The following is a 17,300-nucleotide window of genomic DNA, read 5'->3' on the forward strand; positions in this document are numbered from 1 at the left end:
TTTGGGTAAGTGGTTATCACCACATTAGACTGTGATGTGACAAAATCTAAAAGCAGATTTATTTCTCCTGTACTCAGACTTTAAATAAGCTGTAATCACAACCCTGAGGTTAATTTGTATCTGAGAATTTGAACTTGCAAATTAGATATTTTTGGGCTCCACCAGCCCAGAGGGCATCATCTGATAGTACCACTAATAAATTCCAAACTAGTTCAGCTGTTTGAGGTTGGGCAGGTAGGGAACAGTGCTTTATCAGAGCCTCTTTTAACTCAAAACTAGCTGTCAGTACAGGGAAAATGCATCTGACTGAAAGCTGAGATGGACTGAAAATGAAAAAATAAACATAAAAATAAACCTGCAGGCTGTTAAACCAAAATAGCAGACAAAGCTGGGAGAAAGCTGGGAGGAAGTGCATCATTATCCATGCCAGAGTGACTCAAAAAAATTAAATGGATACATGAATAAAAAACATGATTCATATTTAACATAAGAATATTAATGGTGGTAATTTTAACTGGAACTGTGTTGTTTGGCTGCTTTTATATGACACATTTCAAATTAACATAAGTCAGAATACAACATTTTACTCATAGAGTGAGTGGCTCTGACATATTTTTGTTTAGTTTCAGCCGAGGCATTATTTGCTGATCTTGTGTGGGTTGATAGAGATAGACAGGCAAAGAATTACTGGGGTGAGTGGGTAGATGAGGGAACAAGAGATGGGGTCTGTCTCAGGTTGAATGTTTGCTCTGTGGATTTCTTTACAAAAGGTTATAAAAATTAACTGTCAGCGTGTAGTGTGTTCCCCGGCATCTGCAATTCATCAAACGCCTCATTTACCACTGGAGACTTAAAATGTGCAAGCTTTGTCTTGCTGCCTCTGGGGGGCTAAGATAAGTCTTGACAGAGTATATGTTTGAGAGTGTGCTTTTCTCTGAAGGCGTCCTCAGGGTAACTTAAGTAAATCTTGAACCACTTATAAGAAGACATACACTTACCTGCATGCACACTTAAGTAGTCACATGTATTGATGTAACAGCTCTTAGCTTTCACAGCTTCTCCAGTGCAGTTGGCAGCAAGTTTCTTTGGTGACTTTAAAAAGTGCAACCAAGTGAGATATGGAACGTTGAAGGGAGCCATCCCTTTCAGTAAGACCATGTGAACATTTCTTTCATCAGTAGCTCAGCTTGGTCTGAAGGAAACACGTGGTGCGAGTACAACTAATGGAGACATGCAGGGTGGAGGGACATAGCTTGTAAAAATCATATGGTGGCAGCGTAAAAAGTGACACCTTTCTCGTTTACTGACAGTAGCGTGTAAAGACGTTGTGTTTCTGTCACATTATGAGCCCTGCTAACACAGCTCATGTGAAATGGTTGAAGAAGCATTATTTGAGAGGAGAACTGAAATAGATGTGTATTGTTCACATTCCAGGTCATACAAGTCTGCCCAAACCATGTATATTTTCTAGGGCTGGGCAACGATTAAAATTTTTAATCTAATTAATCACATGATTTCCCTGATTTATCACGATTAATCGCATTTGTACTCAAAATTCAAAAATGAATTCAAAAGTAGTGTATAGCTTTTAGCATTTAGTTTTATTTTATATGTGCTGCCATATGAATGAAAGTGCCATAACATTTGTTGTGCAAACACACTTTTAACATCAGCATCTTTATGTAGTTTTTATGTAGTAGCCTCGCTCCACTGTCTGTTTCCTTGAATGACTTGCTGGTATCAGTTGTGTGTTTTGCCTTTAAGTGATATTTTAGACTGGAACTACTACGGTGAAAAGACAATTCAACTTGGCAGTGTTTACAGATGACTTTGGTTCTCTTGACTCCGCCGTCTGGAAGAACTTTAAAATGAAAATGGCTGAGTAAAAGTTCTGTACCCTTCTCCATGTTTGGAGGATCCGCCGATTACTTTCTTTTCCGGTTCCGCAGCAGACAGCAACAGACTTTTACAAAATAAAAGCCTGTGAGCAACAGACTTTCTCCTGCCCCCATCTTCCTGTCTCTCTTCCTATCCATTAAAGGCACAAAAGCCCATTTTTTTTAAAATTCAAAGAATAAATAAATAAATAGCTAAAACCTGCGTTATTGCGCGATAAAATATTTATCTGTATTAAATAATTAACGAGTTAACACGATTATAATGAGTTAACTCGCCCATTTCTAATATTTTCCTGTCCCAAACCAAGCAGTTTTTTTTTTTTCATTTTAAGCAACATGTGACTCAGAAAGGAAAAAAAAATCAACTAAAACTGAGATCTTTTGGTTGAGAGTCTTGCATTGACTCCACAAGTTCAGTCAAATGGCTTGGTATTGATTGATGCAATTCACTGTGTCAACCACGGGCTCAAAGACCAGAGACCCCTCTGAGTTTGATCAAAAACATGAGCAAGAAATAAGCACCATCAGACCCTCTCTGTACTTAGTCAATACTATTTTTAGCTGTCTGGCAGTTTGCAAGAGAAGGAGGGTGAAAAATGTATCAGGAGAATTTACTGCCCTCAGCTTTACTGTTCAACCCCTCTAACAGCATATAATGCATTGCCCCAGCTGGTGATTCTGACCACATTATGATTTATTTGCAGGATAACTGTGAGAATATTAAGAGGCTGATATAGTACAACTTTCAGCATAGAAATAAATAATTGAAATTACACTAGAAGCATTTTTACTAAACGACTTTTTGCTCTTTTTCTTATACAGTAATTAGATCTATCATGTACAGTATTAGATACTTATATGTATAGTGTGCGAACCATTTTGTTTAGGGTGTAAACTATTGATTTTTTTTCTGACATTTCCCAGCTGTTAATATTAAGGTTAGCAGTGATGAATAGCTTTAAATGCAGAGTTGATAACTTTATCAAAGGAAAACTAGGTTTATCCAAGCCAAGGTACATCTAAACAGAAACAGAAACAGTTACCCTTTGCATTTGCTGACATTGATTTGGATAATAATAATAGAAACATTAGGTTCATGTGTTGTTTTTTTTTATTTTATCATTAAATAAAAACAACAATTATAACCCACCATATCTACCTGTATATTTGTGAGATTTAGATGTTGGAACGGGTGATGTGGAAAATGGAAGTGATTTGACCAGTTATTTGGTAAACCACATCATACTTCCATACCCTTCTCTTCTTCTTCACATAAGTCACTTTTCTAATAAATTCTTAGCACAGGGCAGATGGAGGTTTTCTGTTGCTGGGCTGTGGCATTAAAGTGCTTAAAATCTGTTTTAGAGCTGTTTTATTTGATCAAATAAATCTGGGTGGGTGTGCTAGCTATCAGCTCTTTCCATGCCATCTGTCTTGCTCTGATTTCTTCATCTTCTCTGCTCTCTGATCTACCTACCTGGGTCTTGAGGAGTTACTATCTGAAGCTCTGTGCGGCACCTGACTGGTCTGTTTCATGGAACATCCTGCACTCTTGCTGAAAGAGAATGTAATGTTAAGAAAGCACGGGGGATAGAAGTCCATGAAGATTTTCTCCACCTGCTAAAAAGCTGAATACAGCAGTGTTCCAATCTGCTGACAGACTTAAACCAACATCATTCAAGAAAATGATGTGTGCATAGGGGTGGTTGTGGGGTTGGGTGGAGGGAATCAATACTCTATATTTCCCAATTTTCTTCCTCTACCTTTTCCCATGACAATTTCTGTTTTTTTTTCTTCAGTTCTGTCTCAATCAGTTAATTAATTATATCCAATTAACATTATTTTATGGGCCTGGTGTTTTTGACATTTCTAATTTACTCTTCAACTCTAATACATTTTAACTTTAACTTCAAGAAAAGTCGATGCGATATTAGGATTTAAATGACTATACATATCACAAAGCTGGTGAACAACAAATCTGAAAGTACACATTACAAGCAAGACATTCATCAGTAGCCCCTTTCACACTGCGACCCGCTACCTTAGTGGGTCCAAATTGCACCTTCGACCCGCGTCGAGCAATGTGAACGCTTGGCGTGTCAGGGTGACCCGTGTCGCCTGAAGCCGAGTTCAGGGGGCGTTGCCTAGTGGCAGAGCGTCACACGAAACACATAAAATGCTGGGCGTGTACAATGACGTAGGCACAAGCCAAGCGTCGGCGGTAAGGTTAAATACACCTGTCTGCATCAAATTTTTCAAACAAACGATGGCGGGACACCATGAGATATTGTTTATGCAATTGTATATGCAGTTCATGGAGATGTTACTTTACGTTGCGTGGGAAACCGCGCTCTCCCATCTTTCTCGCCAGCCCTTCCAGCAGAGGTCCATCTTTCACCGTCCCCGAAATGTGGCGGTAAATAACGTCCTCTGCTCGGAGGCTGAGGAGCTCGCGGACCTCCTTGTCTCCCCAGTTGGCCATGTTAAAAAATGTCTCGAACTTGATGTAGGCTAAAACAGAGTAAAACTTGTCCTCACCTGTCGCTGTTGTTCTGAATCAGCTGTCAATTCTGTCTTTTAAACTCCTCACGTCACGCCCACGTCCGACCCGCGTCGATTGCGTTCACATCAAACTCGGCTCGGCAAAAAGACTAGGGTCCGACGCGGGTCGAAAGGCGAGTCGAGTTGACGCGGCAGCCCGGGTCGGCAGTGTGAACGCAACAGCGGACACGCTAAATTCGCGAATTAAACGCGGGTTATTCGGCAGTGTGAAAGGGGCTAGTGCTTTTCGAGTCAAGCCAGTATTATGAATTTTAAATGTGAAATGTGTGAGCAACCACAAAAAGTTTGGTTTGTTCTGTTAATTTAAGCTTATGACGCATAATAAAAAAAATGACCTTGAGTCTCATAGAGAAAATTATAGCTTCCGAGGTTTTAAAACTGAGATGAGTGACATTTGTTTCACACAATTCAAAACAAATTGGAATAAAACTAGTAGAGCTTTTGGAGAGCGTATAATGAGCTCAAGGCACGATGTGCAAATGAATTACACCTAAGGTGAGGCTTTTCGAGGAGGATCATCAATGAAGCGCCTCTCTAAGGATTGAGACGTTACAGAGCATGCCAAGTGTTTACAGCTAATCCTGACTTGAGGGTTAACGATTGGTATTTGATGCTGCCTCTACGACCACGCTCCTCTGACTCCAATCAATAGTCATGTTAATAAGCGGCACCAATACTTGACACACAGGCCCCTCTCAGTGCCAGTTGAATTGCTGTATTGATCCTTGCACTCTCATTTTAATTCCAGTATTTCTTACAAAAGAAGCAAAACTGCTCAAGGCATTGACCCTGGCCGAGGATGGCTGATGAGCGAGGGAATTAAATTTGTTTTGTTGGTGTTCAGTGGCCGCCAGTGCTCTCATCAGATGAAAGGACCGCAAAAAAGTGTTATATTTCCAACAAAAGCAAGTGTCAACACTTTTGTAAAACCAAAAGTCTCTTTAAAATTCGGTGATGAATGTAATCCCTCGTTTTCACCTTTGACACCCAGTGACTCTGTTTGTCTGCAGCACAAACGAAACAGGACATAGCAGATATGTCACAGAGAAACTGAGCCTGACTGAGTAATGAAAACCAGGACAGGCTTGCTGCCTTTAATCAACCCGAGATGAGGCAAAAGGAAACCTTCATCATGCTGTGCTGTGGGCGAGTAAGCCAGGACATAAAGCTGGCCGGTTTCATCTTGATGAGCTCTTTAGGGTGTCGGGGCTTTGCTGAGATGAGTTTTCATGGGGCCCAGCCGTCCCGAGAGAAATGCTTTCAGGTGACACTAATTGCTCCTCCACCCAGCTAGCTGTCATAGAAGATGAAATCTGCCTGGCAGAAGACTAAGTTCTCTCCAGGTCTTTCAGCATCGCGATGAAGATGGGAGTTAAGATGCATGCTATGCAAAGATGCACACTGCAATAAATAAACTGAGGTGCCAAGGCCCGGGGGATACCACAGAAAGAGAGCCTGATTTATCAGAAAGCAAGAACCTCATCTCAGAGTGTTTTATGTCCGCTTCACTAAAGGTGTCTGGAAGAAACCAAATAAGAAAAGATGATCACTATAAGGTTGTTGAATATGGTGATATCAGGGGCGTAAAATGGTCCAAAGCTCAGATGGGACACAAGTGACAATGGGCAAGTTAATATTGTGTTCATCTGCTGGCTCCAGCATGTTGCTATTAACATCCAGCTTCTGCTGATTGGTTGGAATCCATTGTTTTTAGTAGAGACAACAGGATATGGCCTTGGCTTTTTACATTTTTTTTATAGAGGTGAATGTTCAGTTAAGATAACATTTTTCTCGTAATGAATTCTTTAAGAGCAATTTTTTTTTCTTTGTAGAAATTTATTTGGAAATACACAAAAACACCACCTCACTGTGCTACACCAAGATTATTTAAATGCAAGCCAGAGATAGAGGGGCTAGGAGGAAGGCCCATTACCAGCATGTTACACAGTATAATCCAGTGGGTTTTATCATGGTAATGATGACATTGCAGCTGGTGAGTCCAGTGGCTGTTGATTCATAGCCCCCAGCAGCTGGGTCATTTATTTCCCTTGTATTGTGTTACTGTATCATTTTGATTACACTTGGCTCGTTCCTGCCTCAGCAATAGCTCCTGTGAGTCAGTGCAAATGTTCATTGCAGAGCACCACCAGATGTTTTCAACAATAAAATATCAGTCAGAGCAGGTCTTGCTGGATAGTTCACTCATCTTGCATATAGTGCTAGTAGAAACATCAATACATAGAGATGGCAAGTCATGTGTAAAAATTAGTAAGAATTTTTGACAGACTGTCAGTTTGAGAGCCAAAGGAGAAAGATTTGCATTATTACTTATTTCATAGTGGATTAGTTACTAGTACATAGCAACAATTTGGTTTACAGTATCTCTCATGTGGGACTAACTGTGTGATACAAGGGTTGATTCTAGCCACAGATTAAACACCAGGTCAGGCAGCTTTCTGTTTGGATGTGATAGGATGGATCTTTATCTCTGCTCACCGTTCAGTCCCATAGTTTAGCACAGCAGCTCACTAGAAGCTCTCTGTTGGATAAAGGTCGTGGTCAGCAAGATCAAGCTATTCAATCCCACAAATAGCATTATCCTTTCAAACCGTATTTGAGTTTTTTATTTATCTATCTGTCTACTGTTTGCACTCAATGTGCAGTTCTAGCACTGCTAAATTGTACTGTGGCCTTGCGGGATCTGTGTTCATTACAGTGGTTTGATTGAAAAGATGGTGGCTTCAGAGATGACCTTCTCTCTTCTGGTCCTTTCATTTTGATTAGTGCAAAGGAAAAGAATAATTCAAAGAGCCGCTGGAAAAAAAAAAATCACCTGAAGTGAAAGTATACCATGTCGAAAAAACAGTGTTGCATTTCACCCACAGTTTAGAGTTTTTTTCCCCCATGTGCTCAGAAAATAAAAAAATAAACAATATAAAACAAAGCTAAAAAGTCATTCTCTCTTCCTTGAATATAATTCTGAAAATGGAACAGCATACTGTATAGATCCGCTGATAATGTTGTGGTTGGTGCAGACGTGTGCTTGGTCAGCCAAATCCTCAGTCCCACGAATGTGTCTGCTGAGGCAGAAATTCCAGCAACGACTTACAATAAGGCTGCTCTCATTACAGTCTGGAGCAACATGCATGTGTGTACCTACAAGCTCACACATATATAGATGTACATGTACAAGTGTGTCTGTGTGTGTTTGTGTGTATGAGAGAGAATGTGTAAGAGAGAGACATTGAGTAAAAAGTCCCTCTGGGCATTTGGCAGCAGCACTGGTGAAGATAAGGTAGTTTGAGGCCTCCTGACATGGCCAATGATTCATAATTGAGGCAGGACAGCTGTTGCTGGCTGCACTGACAGGTCCCAGGGTGGTTGACAGATGATAGGGCCCTCCGGGGCTGAACTATCTATCAGTCCAAATGTTCGCTGTCCACTATCTGCTCACCTATCCTTCATAAACCTCCTTGCTATATGTAAACGATGTTGTCACAGACCCACAATCTAGTTGAGTTCACTGAATATGGGAAGCTGTTGTACCAACACCCGCTGCATATGAGTGAGGTGGCGTTTAACTGTTTAAAAAAATATAAAGGGTACTATGAAACTGTATATTTAATTTTTTCTACAATCTACATCTAATTGAAAATCAGTATGAATAAATAACAAATCATAACCAATGTCTCATTTAGAAATATTGCCAGTCCATGATGTGTAAAGATCATCTGCCAGTATAGAACTTTTTGAACCATATAAATCTCTGATCTAGGTGTATATTTATAAACTTAAGCAAAGATAAGCAATTTCAAAGCATCCCTTTCAATAGCCACAATAAATGATGTTAAAAGTAAACAGATACATAAAAGTATGAAGGCAAAGAATGATAACCTTATTTATCCAGCACATTTAAAAAGATTTTCAAACCAAAGCAAACCAAAGAAAGAGAAAAGGAATGCATAAACGTACCATATCAACAATTAAAGAGGATTACTACAACTACATTGAGCACACAGTTTATTCACAGTGAATATTCATATGAAAGAAATAGCAGATCTGAGGAAAATGAATATTAGATTAGATTAGATCTCCCTTTATTGTCCCACAATGGGGAAATTCACATTGTTACAGCAGCAAGAAAGATCCTTAGCCCAGGAAAAAGATAAAGATAAAGATAAAGAAAAACAATAGAAACACACAACAGCAGATAGTATCAACAATAGCAGCAGTTCTACATGGGCTAGTGAATTGCACAGTGGAATATATTATTATTACTATTATTACTACACTATATTACTATTAAACACTACAATATGAAAACAAAAAAAAAACATGTTTATTTTATGTTTTTTACATGTTTGGTTTATTTTTTTGTGCGAAACTGAATCTTTCCAGGATACTTTGTAATTTGAAGTTGGACTTTATTGCTTTTTTGACTTAATGCTGAATAAATCATGTGGATATTTTTTATGGTTTTAAATACATTCTAGGCACGTCAACATTTACTTTTGAATCACAAACTTGATTACCTCTGTAGCACACATGGTTCACAGAGGACACCTTGACAAGACACCATCATAAATGATTGTACACAAATTGTACAACATCGATGGCTTAAGCATTTACTTTGTCATCGGATAAGAACAAATGTAGAAAACAATTAAAATGCAGTTGGCTCTGAACCAGAAGTGCAAATAACTAAAATGATACAAGAGTGTGAGTAAAGATTTAACCGGTTTACTGTGGCTGCTTTTTAAAATAATAAATGTGTTATATGTGTTGATATTAGGCATGGTACGGTTTTGGTGGACGCTCCGAACCGTATGGTTTGCTTCTCACGGGGCGGGGCGTGTGCAAACCGTACGGGGTCCACGGTTTAATTAATTAATTAATTTATTTATTTATTTTGTGTCCAGACGTTCGACGTTCGGCTAATAGCCGCTTTCGGACAGACCGTTCGCAGTTATCAGAACTGTCCTACTCGAATTTCGTTCTGATAACTGTCCTTCTGTTTCAGTCTGCATTCGCACATGAGTCGGGACCTGATAGGGGCTGATGCGCCGCGCGCAGCCGTCCGCGTGACGTGTTAAGGCTGATTCATACTCGGCGCAACCTCGCTCATACTAGCTGGTCGCAAATGGCGCAAACGGTCACGTGTCCCAAAATTCCGCCACGCCCCCCTTCGCAAGCTAGAAAATCCTCGCGCGGCGCAAGTAGAGATGCTTAACTCGAATCTTTTGGGTGATCCGGGCTGATCGGATCATTTCGAGGAGGGGATCCGAGTTATACGGATCACTTGAATCACTTGAGTCACTTATTAAAAAAAAAAAAAAAAAAACTTTCTGCCGTTTAGTGGCTATGCGCCTCGCCTTTTTTTTGTCCCATTTATCAATTCATTTTGATAAATCAAAGAGCAGCCTACGGCTACAATTTCATTCATTTATTTTTGTCAAGTATTAATTCAACGCCATTTTATCTGAAAGCAGGCCCGCCGCTCCGCATACGCAGAGTACGCAGAGCGCGTAGGGCCCCAAGTACCTGGCGGGGGCCCCCAAAATTAAGGTTGTAAAAAAAATGTCATGATAGTTATTATATTATTACATGAAAGAAATTATATAAATTAGTCATGAACAGGCCCAGCGTTTTTCTTAATTGTGTGCCCTATTACTCGATTCGGGCAAATTAGATGTGTTTACCTTATCTATACCCCCCCCCCCCCCCCCCCCCTTCCTGAAATGGTACAGTCTTCAAAGTTACCGCATCGGAGGTGGTGGAGCATCCTCCTACCTGACGTTTTCCGAGTTATGCCCGTTAACAGTGAAGAAGATTTAGAATGTCAAGTAAAAGGCCACATGATTCTGGCGCTGACAAAAGAAAGAAAAGAAAACGGAGAGATGACGCTCGTGCATCCCTTGCTGGTAAGTTCGTGTTTTTGGTGTAATTGTTTTGCTAACCCAACGTTCAGTGATATTGCTGCCAACTAACCTCAGCTAACGTCAGCAACCTAGGCTTGGTTAGCGATTGGATTTGACGAAAAGTTTGGAGTTATGAACAAAATCTACGAATGCTGGCGACCGTGTGTAGAGTTTGTGTAAAGTACAGCACTGTCACACGTTGAGTGGCGTAGCAGGCCGCCAACAGGTGTGACGGGAAATGATTGACATCTACCCATCATTCCCCTAAAAAGCGAGAAAAGTTAACAAGACAAACGCCGTAATGGCATCATAAAGAAGTTATATTAGTGGCGCGGAAAAATGGAGGAAGAAAAACGGCCCGAGAATAAAGGTAAGGCATGTGTTGGGTGATGTGGGCTGGATAGCTGGAGGTGGGACGTTTTTTGTGTTTATTTGTCCTGCTAGCTAGTCTCGGATAAATGTTGTGTAGCTGGCTGGGATTTGTTCGTTATAAACTCGGCTTCAGTGTTTGCCTCGTGAAAGTTTGCTTATATAAGATGAGTATGACAGTCAGTCCTGCCACGGGAATGACTGACTGACTCCAGTTTATTCAGATTCTAGCAGGGAGGGAGGCATGTTGTTGTCCTGCTCTGTCATTGCTCAGTGGAAGTTGTCTCTCAGGTATGTGACACGATTTTGGCATTACTTAGGATTCATTTACTAAGTTTGGTGTGTTATTTATAGGGCTCTAATTAGAAGTGTTCTACTGTTAGTTTTTTAAGTGATATACAAATATTAGGCATCCTGTTGATTATTTTAGAATATTGTGGCAGTGATCCACTGCCAGTGGATCATTTTTCTTAGTTTTATTACTTTAACTAGTACAATGTGTAGATAAATGCAGAAACTTCTTAAAAGTGACAACTTCCAAAACTCTTTTGTTCCTCTGGCCATCAGGATGTACAACAGCTTTAAGTGATGGCGCTTCTGTATTTCCCTGGTCACTTTATATTTCACTTTGGTCTTATTTCACTGGTCACTTTATATTTCACTTTGGTCTTATTTCACTGGTCACTTTAGATTTTTAAACTGTTTTTTTTAAATAGTTTTTTAAATTCTTAGATTGTTTTTAAAGTGTTTATAATTGTATAAACATTTTTTATTGCTTTATGTCTGCTACTGGATGCTTGAATTTCCTTCGGGATCAATAAAGTATCTATCTACTTTGTAATTGGGTACAATCTTTAAAGGGACGCTGTACATTACAGTTTAATATTTTAAAAAAACTCAAAATCTTTTATTTATTGTTTTCTTTGTATTATATATTCTTATTAGTTTCACTTGCCTGACTGGTTCAACTTAAGATGTTTCATTTAAACTCTAGCCTGTTTTGCTCATAAAGTGTAATAGATCTTAGTGTTCCATCTAAATGGTTAGGAATCTCTTCATTGTAGTTTGACAAACTAGGGGCCCCCAAACAGCATCTTGCTTAGGGCCCCCACAAAGCTAGAAACGGCCCTGTCTGAAAGCCAGACACAACAGCTAGTGTGTGCATTTACACAGCGACAAATGTGGTAGCACTAGGTGAGGCAATGCTGAGTTTAGACCTACAAGTAAACAACATGGAATGATCTGGCCCTCCCTATATCACTAAATGATTATTTTTCAACGACTGTACAAGATGCATGAAGCCACGCTAACCGAGCCTGTAGCGAGGTACAGAGGCTTCAGCAGTCAGATGGGTTGACGAGTCGACAATCCTTGCTGCCGGCAGAATCGAAACTTAAAATGATCCGAGTTGGCATGGATCCGCTACTTGCCCGTCTGACCCGCTGAGTCACCCAGAGCCAGCGATTCAGCGGTCAGACGGACAAGTAGCGGATCCATGCCAACTCGGATCTTTTTAAGTTTCGATTCTGCCGCGTGACTCGTCTGGCCGTGAGTCACCCAGAGCCGGCATGATTCGCCAGACTCAGGCACCCGCTTCCACACAGCAACAACTTAATACGGTCTGACCGAGCAATGATCCGTCATGAAGTGGCTGGCTTAACTAGCGAAAAAAATGCAACGCTACGAAGTTGGAACATAAGTGGTGGTGTGGCTCATTTATGCAACTAAGAGTTGCGAGCGAGCAGAGATAGAGCCGAGCGCGAGCAGAGTGAGCCGTTCGAGCAGTTACGAGTCAGCGGGGATTCGTCCCGTCCGGACGGATCGCAAGTCCGGACGGATCAGTAGGGGGCATGGCTCACTTAACCGGCTCGTGACGAACGGGGCGGGAGTTAGGTTTCGTTTCACTCAAGGCTGATTCATACTCGGCGCAAACGTGCAACTGTTCTGGCTCGAGAACCATTAAGGCTGATTCATACTCGGCGCAAACGCGCAACTGTTCTGGCTCGAGAACCATTAATGACGTCATCGAAAGCGCCAGCCCCTTCACAGTTCCTTCAGCTCATAAGCGCAGTTTGCGCCGAGAATGCGTCACATTTGCAGTTCTCTCCAGACCAGCGAGCGTCACTGTTGAGGAAACAAGCTGAAAAGCACACGAAGAAAGCATACACAATGCCACCTGTGGTGTCACGTCAGCAGAGGCTGGCACATCTGATGCGGAATGAATTTACTCTGGGTGTAGAACTGTATATGTATCTCAGAGCTAAGCGGCTGCGGCAAAAACAGAAGAGAAGGTGGAATGTTCGTCCTTTGCAACAAGACGAACTTTGTCAAACGTTGTCCCAGTGTAACTTCATAGACGTGTCGTACAGATGTTTGTAGAGGCGCATCCTCTCGGTCACCGCGGTCTCTGCAGTGTTCATTTTTTCTTTTTCTTGGTCAGCTGTTTCCGGTTGAGCGCGCGCGAAGTCAGAAAAAAAGTTGTGTGCGCGACCTTGCGCCGCGCGAGGATTTTCTAGCTTGCGACGGGGGGCGTGGCGGAATTTTGGGACACGTGACCGTTTGCGCCATTTGCGACCAGCTAGTATGAGCGAGGTTGCGCCGAGTATGAATCAGCCTTTAATGACGTCATCGAAAGCGCCTGCCCCTTCACAGTTCCTTCAGCTCATAAGCGCAGTTTGCGCCGAGAATGCGTCACATTTGCAGTTCTCTCCAGACCAGCGTGCGTCACTGTTGAGGAAACAAGCTGAAAAGCATATGAAGAAAGCATACACAATGCCACCTGTGGTCTCACGTCAGCAGAGGCTGGCACATCTGATGAGGAATGAATTTACTCTGGGTGTAGAACTGTATATGTATCTCAGAGCTAAGCGGCTGCGGCAAAAACAGAAGAGAAGGTGGAATGTTCGTCCTTTGCAACAAGACGAACTTTGTCAAACGTTGTCCCAGTGTAACTTCATAGACGTGTCGTACAGATGTTTGTAGAGGCGCACCCTCTCAGTCACCGCGGTCTCTGCAGTGTTCATGTTTTCTTTTTCTTGGTCAGCTGTTTCCGGTGGAGCGCGCGGAAAGTCAGAAAAAAAGTTGTGTGCGCGCCCTCGCGCCGCGCGAGGATTTTCTAGCTTGCGACGGGGGGCGTGGCGGAATTTTGGGACACGTGACCGTTTGCGCCATTTGCGACCAGCTAGTATGAGCGAGGTTGCGCCGAGTATGAATCAGCCTTAAGTGTGTCTGTGACTGTGTTCGTGACTGAACACCATGCTTGAGAAAGACCGTAGCCTAGTAGGCAACTAGAGAGGGAACACACACACACACACATATATATATATATAAGGCGGATCAAATGCATGCCACCATCCGGTCTGCCCGGGTGACGTATTTATCCGGGTTGAAAACCGGATAACCCGGATTTTGTTACAGCTCTAGGCGCAAGGGCGCGCACACAACTTTTTTTCTGACTTCGCGCGCGCTCAACCGGAAACAGCTGACCAAGAAAAAGAAAAAATGAACACTGCAGAGACCGCGGTGACCGAGAGGATGCGCCTCTACAAACATCTGTATGACACGTCTATGAAGTTACACTGGGACAACGTTTGACAAAGTTCGTCTTGTTGCAAAGGACGAACATTCCACCTTCTCTTCTGTTTTTGCCGCAGCCGCTTAGCTCTGAGATACATATACAGTTCTACACCCAGAGTAAATTCATTCCGCATCAGATGTGCCAGCCTCTGCTGACGTGACACCACAGGTGGCATTGTGTATGCTTTCTTCGTATGCTTTTCAGCTTGTTTCCTCAACAGTGACGCTCGCTGGTCTGGAGAGAACTGCAAATGTGACGCATTCTCGGCACAAACTGCGCTTATGAGCTGAAGGAACTGTGAAGGGGCAGGCGCTTTCGATGACGTTATTAATGGTTCTCGAGCCAGAACAGTTGCGCGTTTGCGCCGAGTATGATTAGCCGTTTAGCGCCACACTCAACAACAAAACAGAACCTGTAAAAGTAATTAAAGAAGAAAAAACACCACAAAGAAGCTAATATGGAGAGCGGGGAGGCCACCGTGTTCATGGTCTGCATGATGGTGATATTAATCATGGACGATCAGAGCACCGCAGACAAAGGAGACAACGTGTAAGTTTAACTTATTAAACACCCGCCGGTTGTGTCTGTGTCGTATGAGGAAACATTTCAGCCGTGATAGCGTGACAAGGGGCTAGTAGGCTAGTGGAAACACTTCAAATATGTGCGGCCAACCGTACAAAACCGTAAACCGTAGACCTCAAACCGTGATACACACCGAACCGTGAGTTTTGTGATCCGTGCCACCCCTAGTTGATATAGATTAAAGCGACCTACAACTAGTCAGACTTTTATCCGAAATAAAAAGCAAAGAGAGACTTGCTTGTGTGTTTGGGTGAGTGTGCTAACAGCATTCTACAAACTTCAGCTTTTTCCATTCACTTACCATGGGAAGATGACTGTTTTTTTTAAATGGTGGAAGAGGTTTGTGTTTCCCGGCTCTGTTGGCACAGGTCGCCTGGATATCTTGCAGCGGATATTGCCCTCCTGCTTATCCAGCTTTAGAAATCTGATCCATTTCTAAAGCACAGATGTTGCATGACCTTCTTCACCACAATTTCCTTACCTTTGGGAGATGTTTGACTCTACTGACAGACTTTTTGTGTGAATGGAAATTTATTTCCTGTCTTTGGTGCTGAATGTGTGAGCCACTGTGATCCATTGAAAGGGGGCTGCTGAAGATGAGCAGAAGAGGACTGACAAAAAAGTGGATTCTCAATTTATCCTTGTTGTTTTGATGTGATTTATTTGTCATACGTTTTAATCAAATGTTTCATTGTCCGGCTCTAGTGAAATATTTGGATGAAATGCAACCTACTTAGACATTTCAATTTCTAATTAAGTAAAGAAGCCAATTTACGTTTACTAGTACAGTGATGAATATGTTCATGTGTCTTCATACAAGTTCAAGCTGCAGAGTTCTTCACCAGCTGGAACCAGTGAAGCGAAACCAACACCAGTGCATGACAGGTGTTCAGACACGAAAACTAAAGGTTTTCACTGTTTTATCACAGCAGGAGACATGAATTTTGACAGAAACACCTTGATTTAGAAAAAAGTGTGCCTCGTGTTTTTTGTTGTGAAAACAGCTTGTATAAATTCTAGTTTTCCTGAATATAATGTTAGAAATTACAATCATGTTGTTTTCTGAAATGTATGTCTGAAATCTTTAATACAGATGAAAATATCTGTAGACTAAAATAACTGTTACATTACACATAATGCATCCTCATGACAATGGAAGTTGTGGCTTCATGTACATATTTAAATACTCACATGGTTTACAAGTGGGTTTTGCAAGAGTAAACATTCCTGAGGGAAAGTGTTTGAGAAAACCAAAGACCTCAAAAAATATAAACAGCTAGCTCAACTGGTCGAGCAGCACAGAAGCTGCAGTCCCTCACTGCAACCGGTCTGAGTTGGAGTTCCAGCTCTGGCCCTTTGCCATATGTCATCCCCCTTCTCTCTCTCTCTCTCTCTCTCTCTCGCTCTCTCTCTCGCTCTCTCTCTCGCTCTCTCTCTCGCTCTCTCTTCCCCCATTTTCAAGCAAAAACTTTGAATAAAAGCCACCCGTGCCAGAATATACTTCAAAGCCAATTAAATTTAGACCAGCTAAAAATGCAGTCAAAGTCGTCATTTTTAATTATGAACAGACAACACAGAGCAACTGGCTGTAGGGGAGAATGGACTGTTAGGGAGGATAAGGGACTTTCCACAACATTGGAATAGCTGAACCATAATGGAATAGCAGCCAACACTCACTGACTATCACAGTGGTGTAGGCTTCAGCAACATGTGACAGGATAGTTAGTTTCAAATACTTATATGGATATGTTTAGATGTACTTTCATGGTTACACTACACGGTTATACTTTACACTATACTATTTACTACTTGCTTTGTAGAGAATCCACTTCAAATAATTAACTCCAGCCATACAGAATTTGTTGCAACAGACATGAAGCACAACAAGTGTTACATCCATGTTAGTCTGAACAGTGTGACCTTTTTACTGAATCTTTCATACATGCCCTCCTTCAAAAAATGAAGTCTGTCCCAGGTCATCACAGGGACACCTGGGGTGAAAAGGGTTAATAATTCCACACGAATAGAAATAACAGAACTCAGAGATGGTTTTTTTTCCAATGCTGAAATTGCAGTTAATAAAATGACCTGTCTTTCAGTTTTGTTCTTTGAGTATACCGTTGTGAATATTAAAATGAAAGATGATAGCTGTGCGGTTCATAAGGAATAATGATGAAATCATAGGTTGGGCAAATAACCAAAAGAACCCGATTTGCAAAACTTTCAAGTCGTCTATGTTCAGATAACATAGTAAGTATGTGCTATTGCCGTTGCTCCTGAGAGATGGAAGTTTGAAATTTGACATCTAAAATAATCTTACATTATATTATATTAAATATATATATATATATATATATATATATATATATAATATAAACTTGTGTTGTGTTTGAG

The 17,300-nt window shown here is 41.4% G+C and overlaps 1 protein-coding gene across 4 annotated transcripts in view; it reads left to right on the forward strand.

Moving 5' to 3' along the window:
- Positions 1-17,300, forward strand: part of LOC142401054 (seizure protein 6 homolog) — a 121,021-nt gene that overhangs the window by 71,656 nt on the left and 32,065 nt on the right. The window lies entirely within an intron of this gene.

This window comes from Odontesthes bonariensis, chromosome 16, assembly GCF_027942865.1.
Source record: "Odontesthes bonariensis isolate fOdoBon6 chromosome 16, fOdoBon6.hap1, whole genome shotgun sequence".
Classification (NCBI taxonomy): domain Eukaryota; kingdom Metazoa; phylum Chordata; class Actinopteri; order Atheriniformes; family Atherinopsidae; genus Odontesthes; species Odontesthes bonariensis.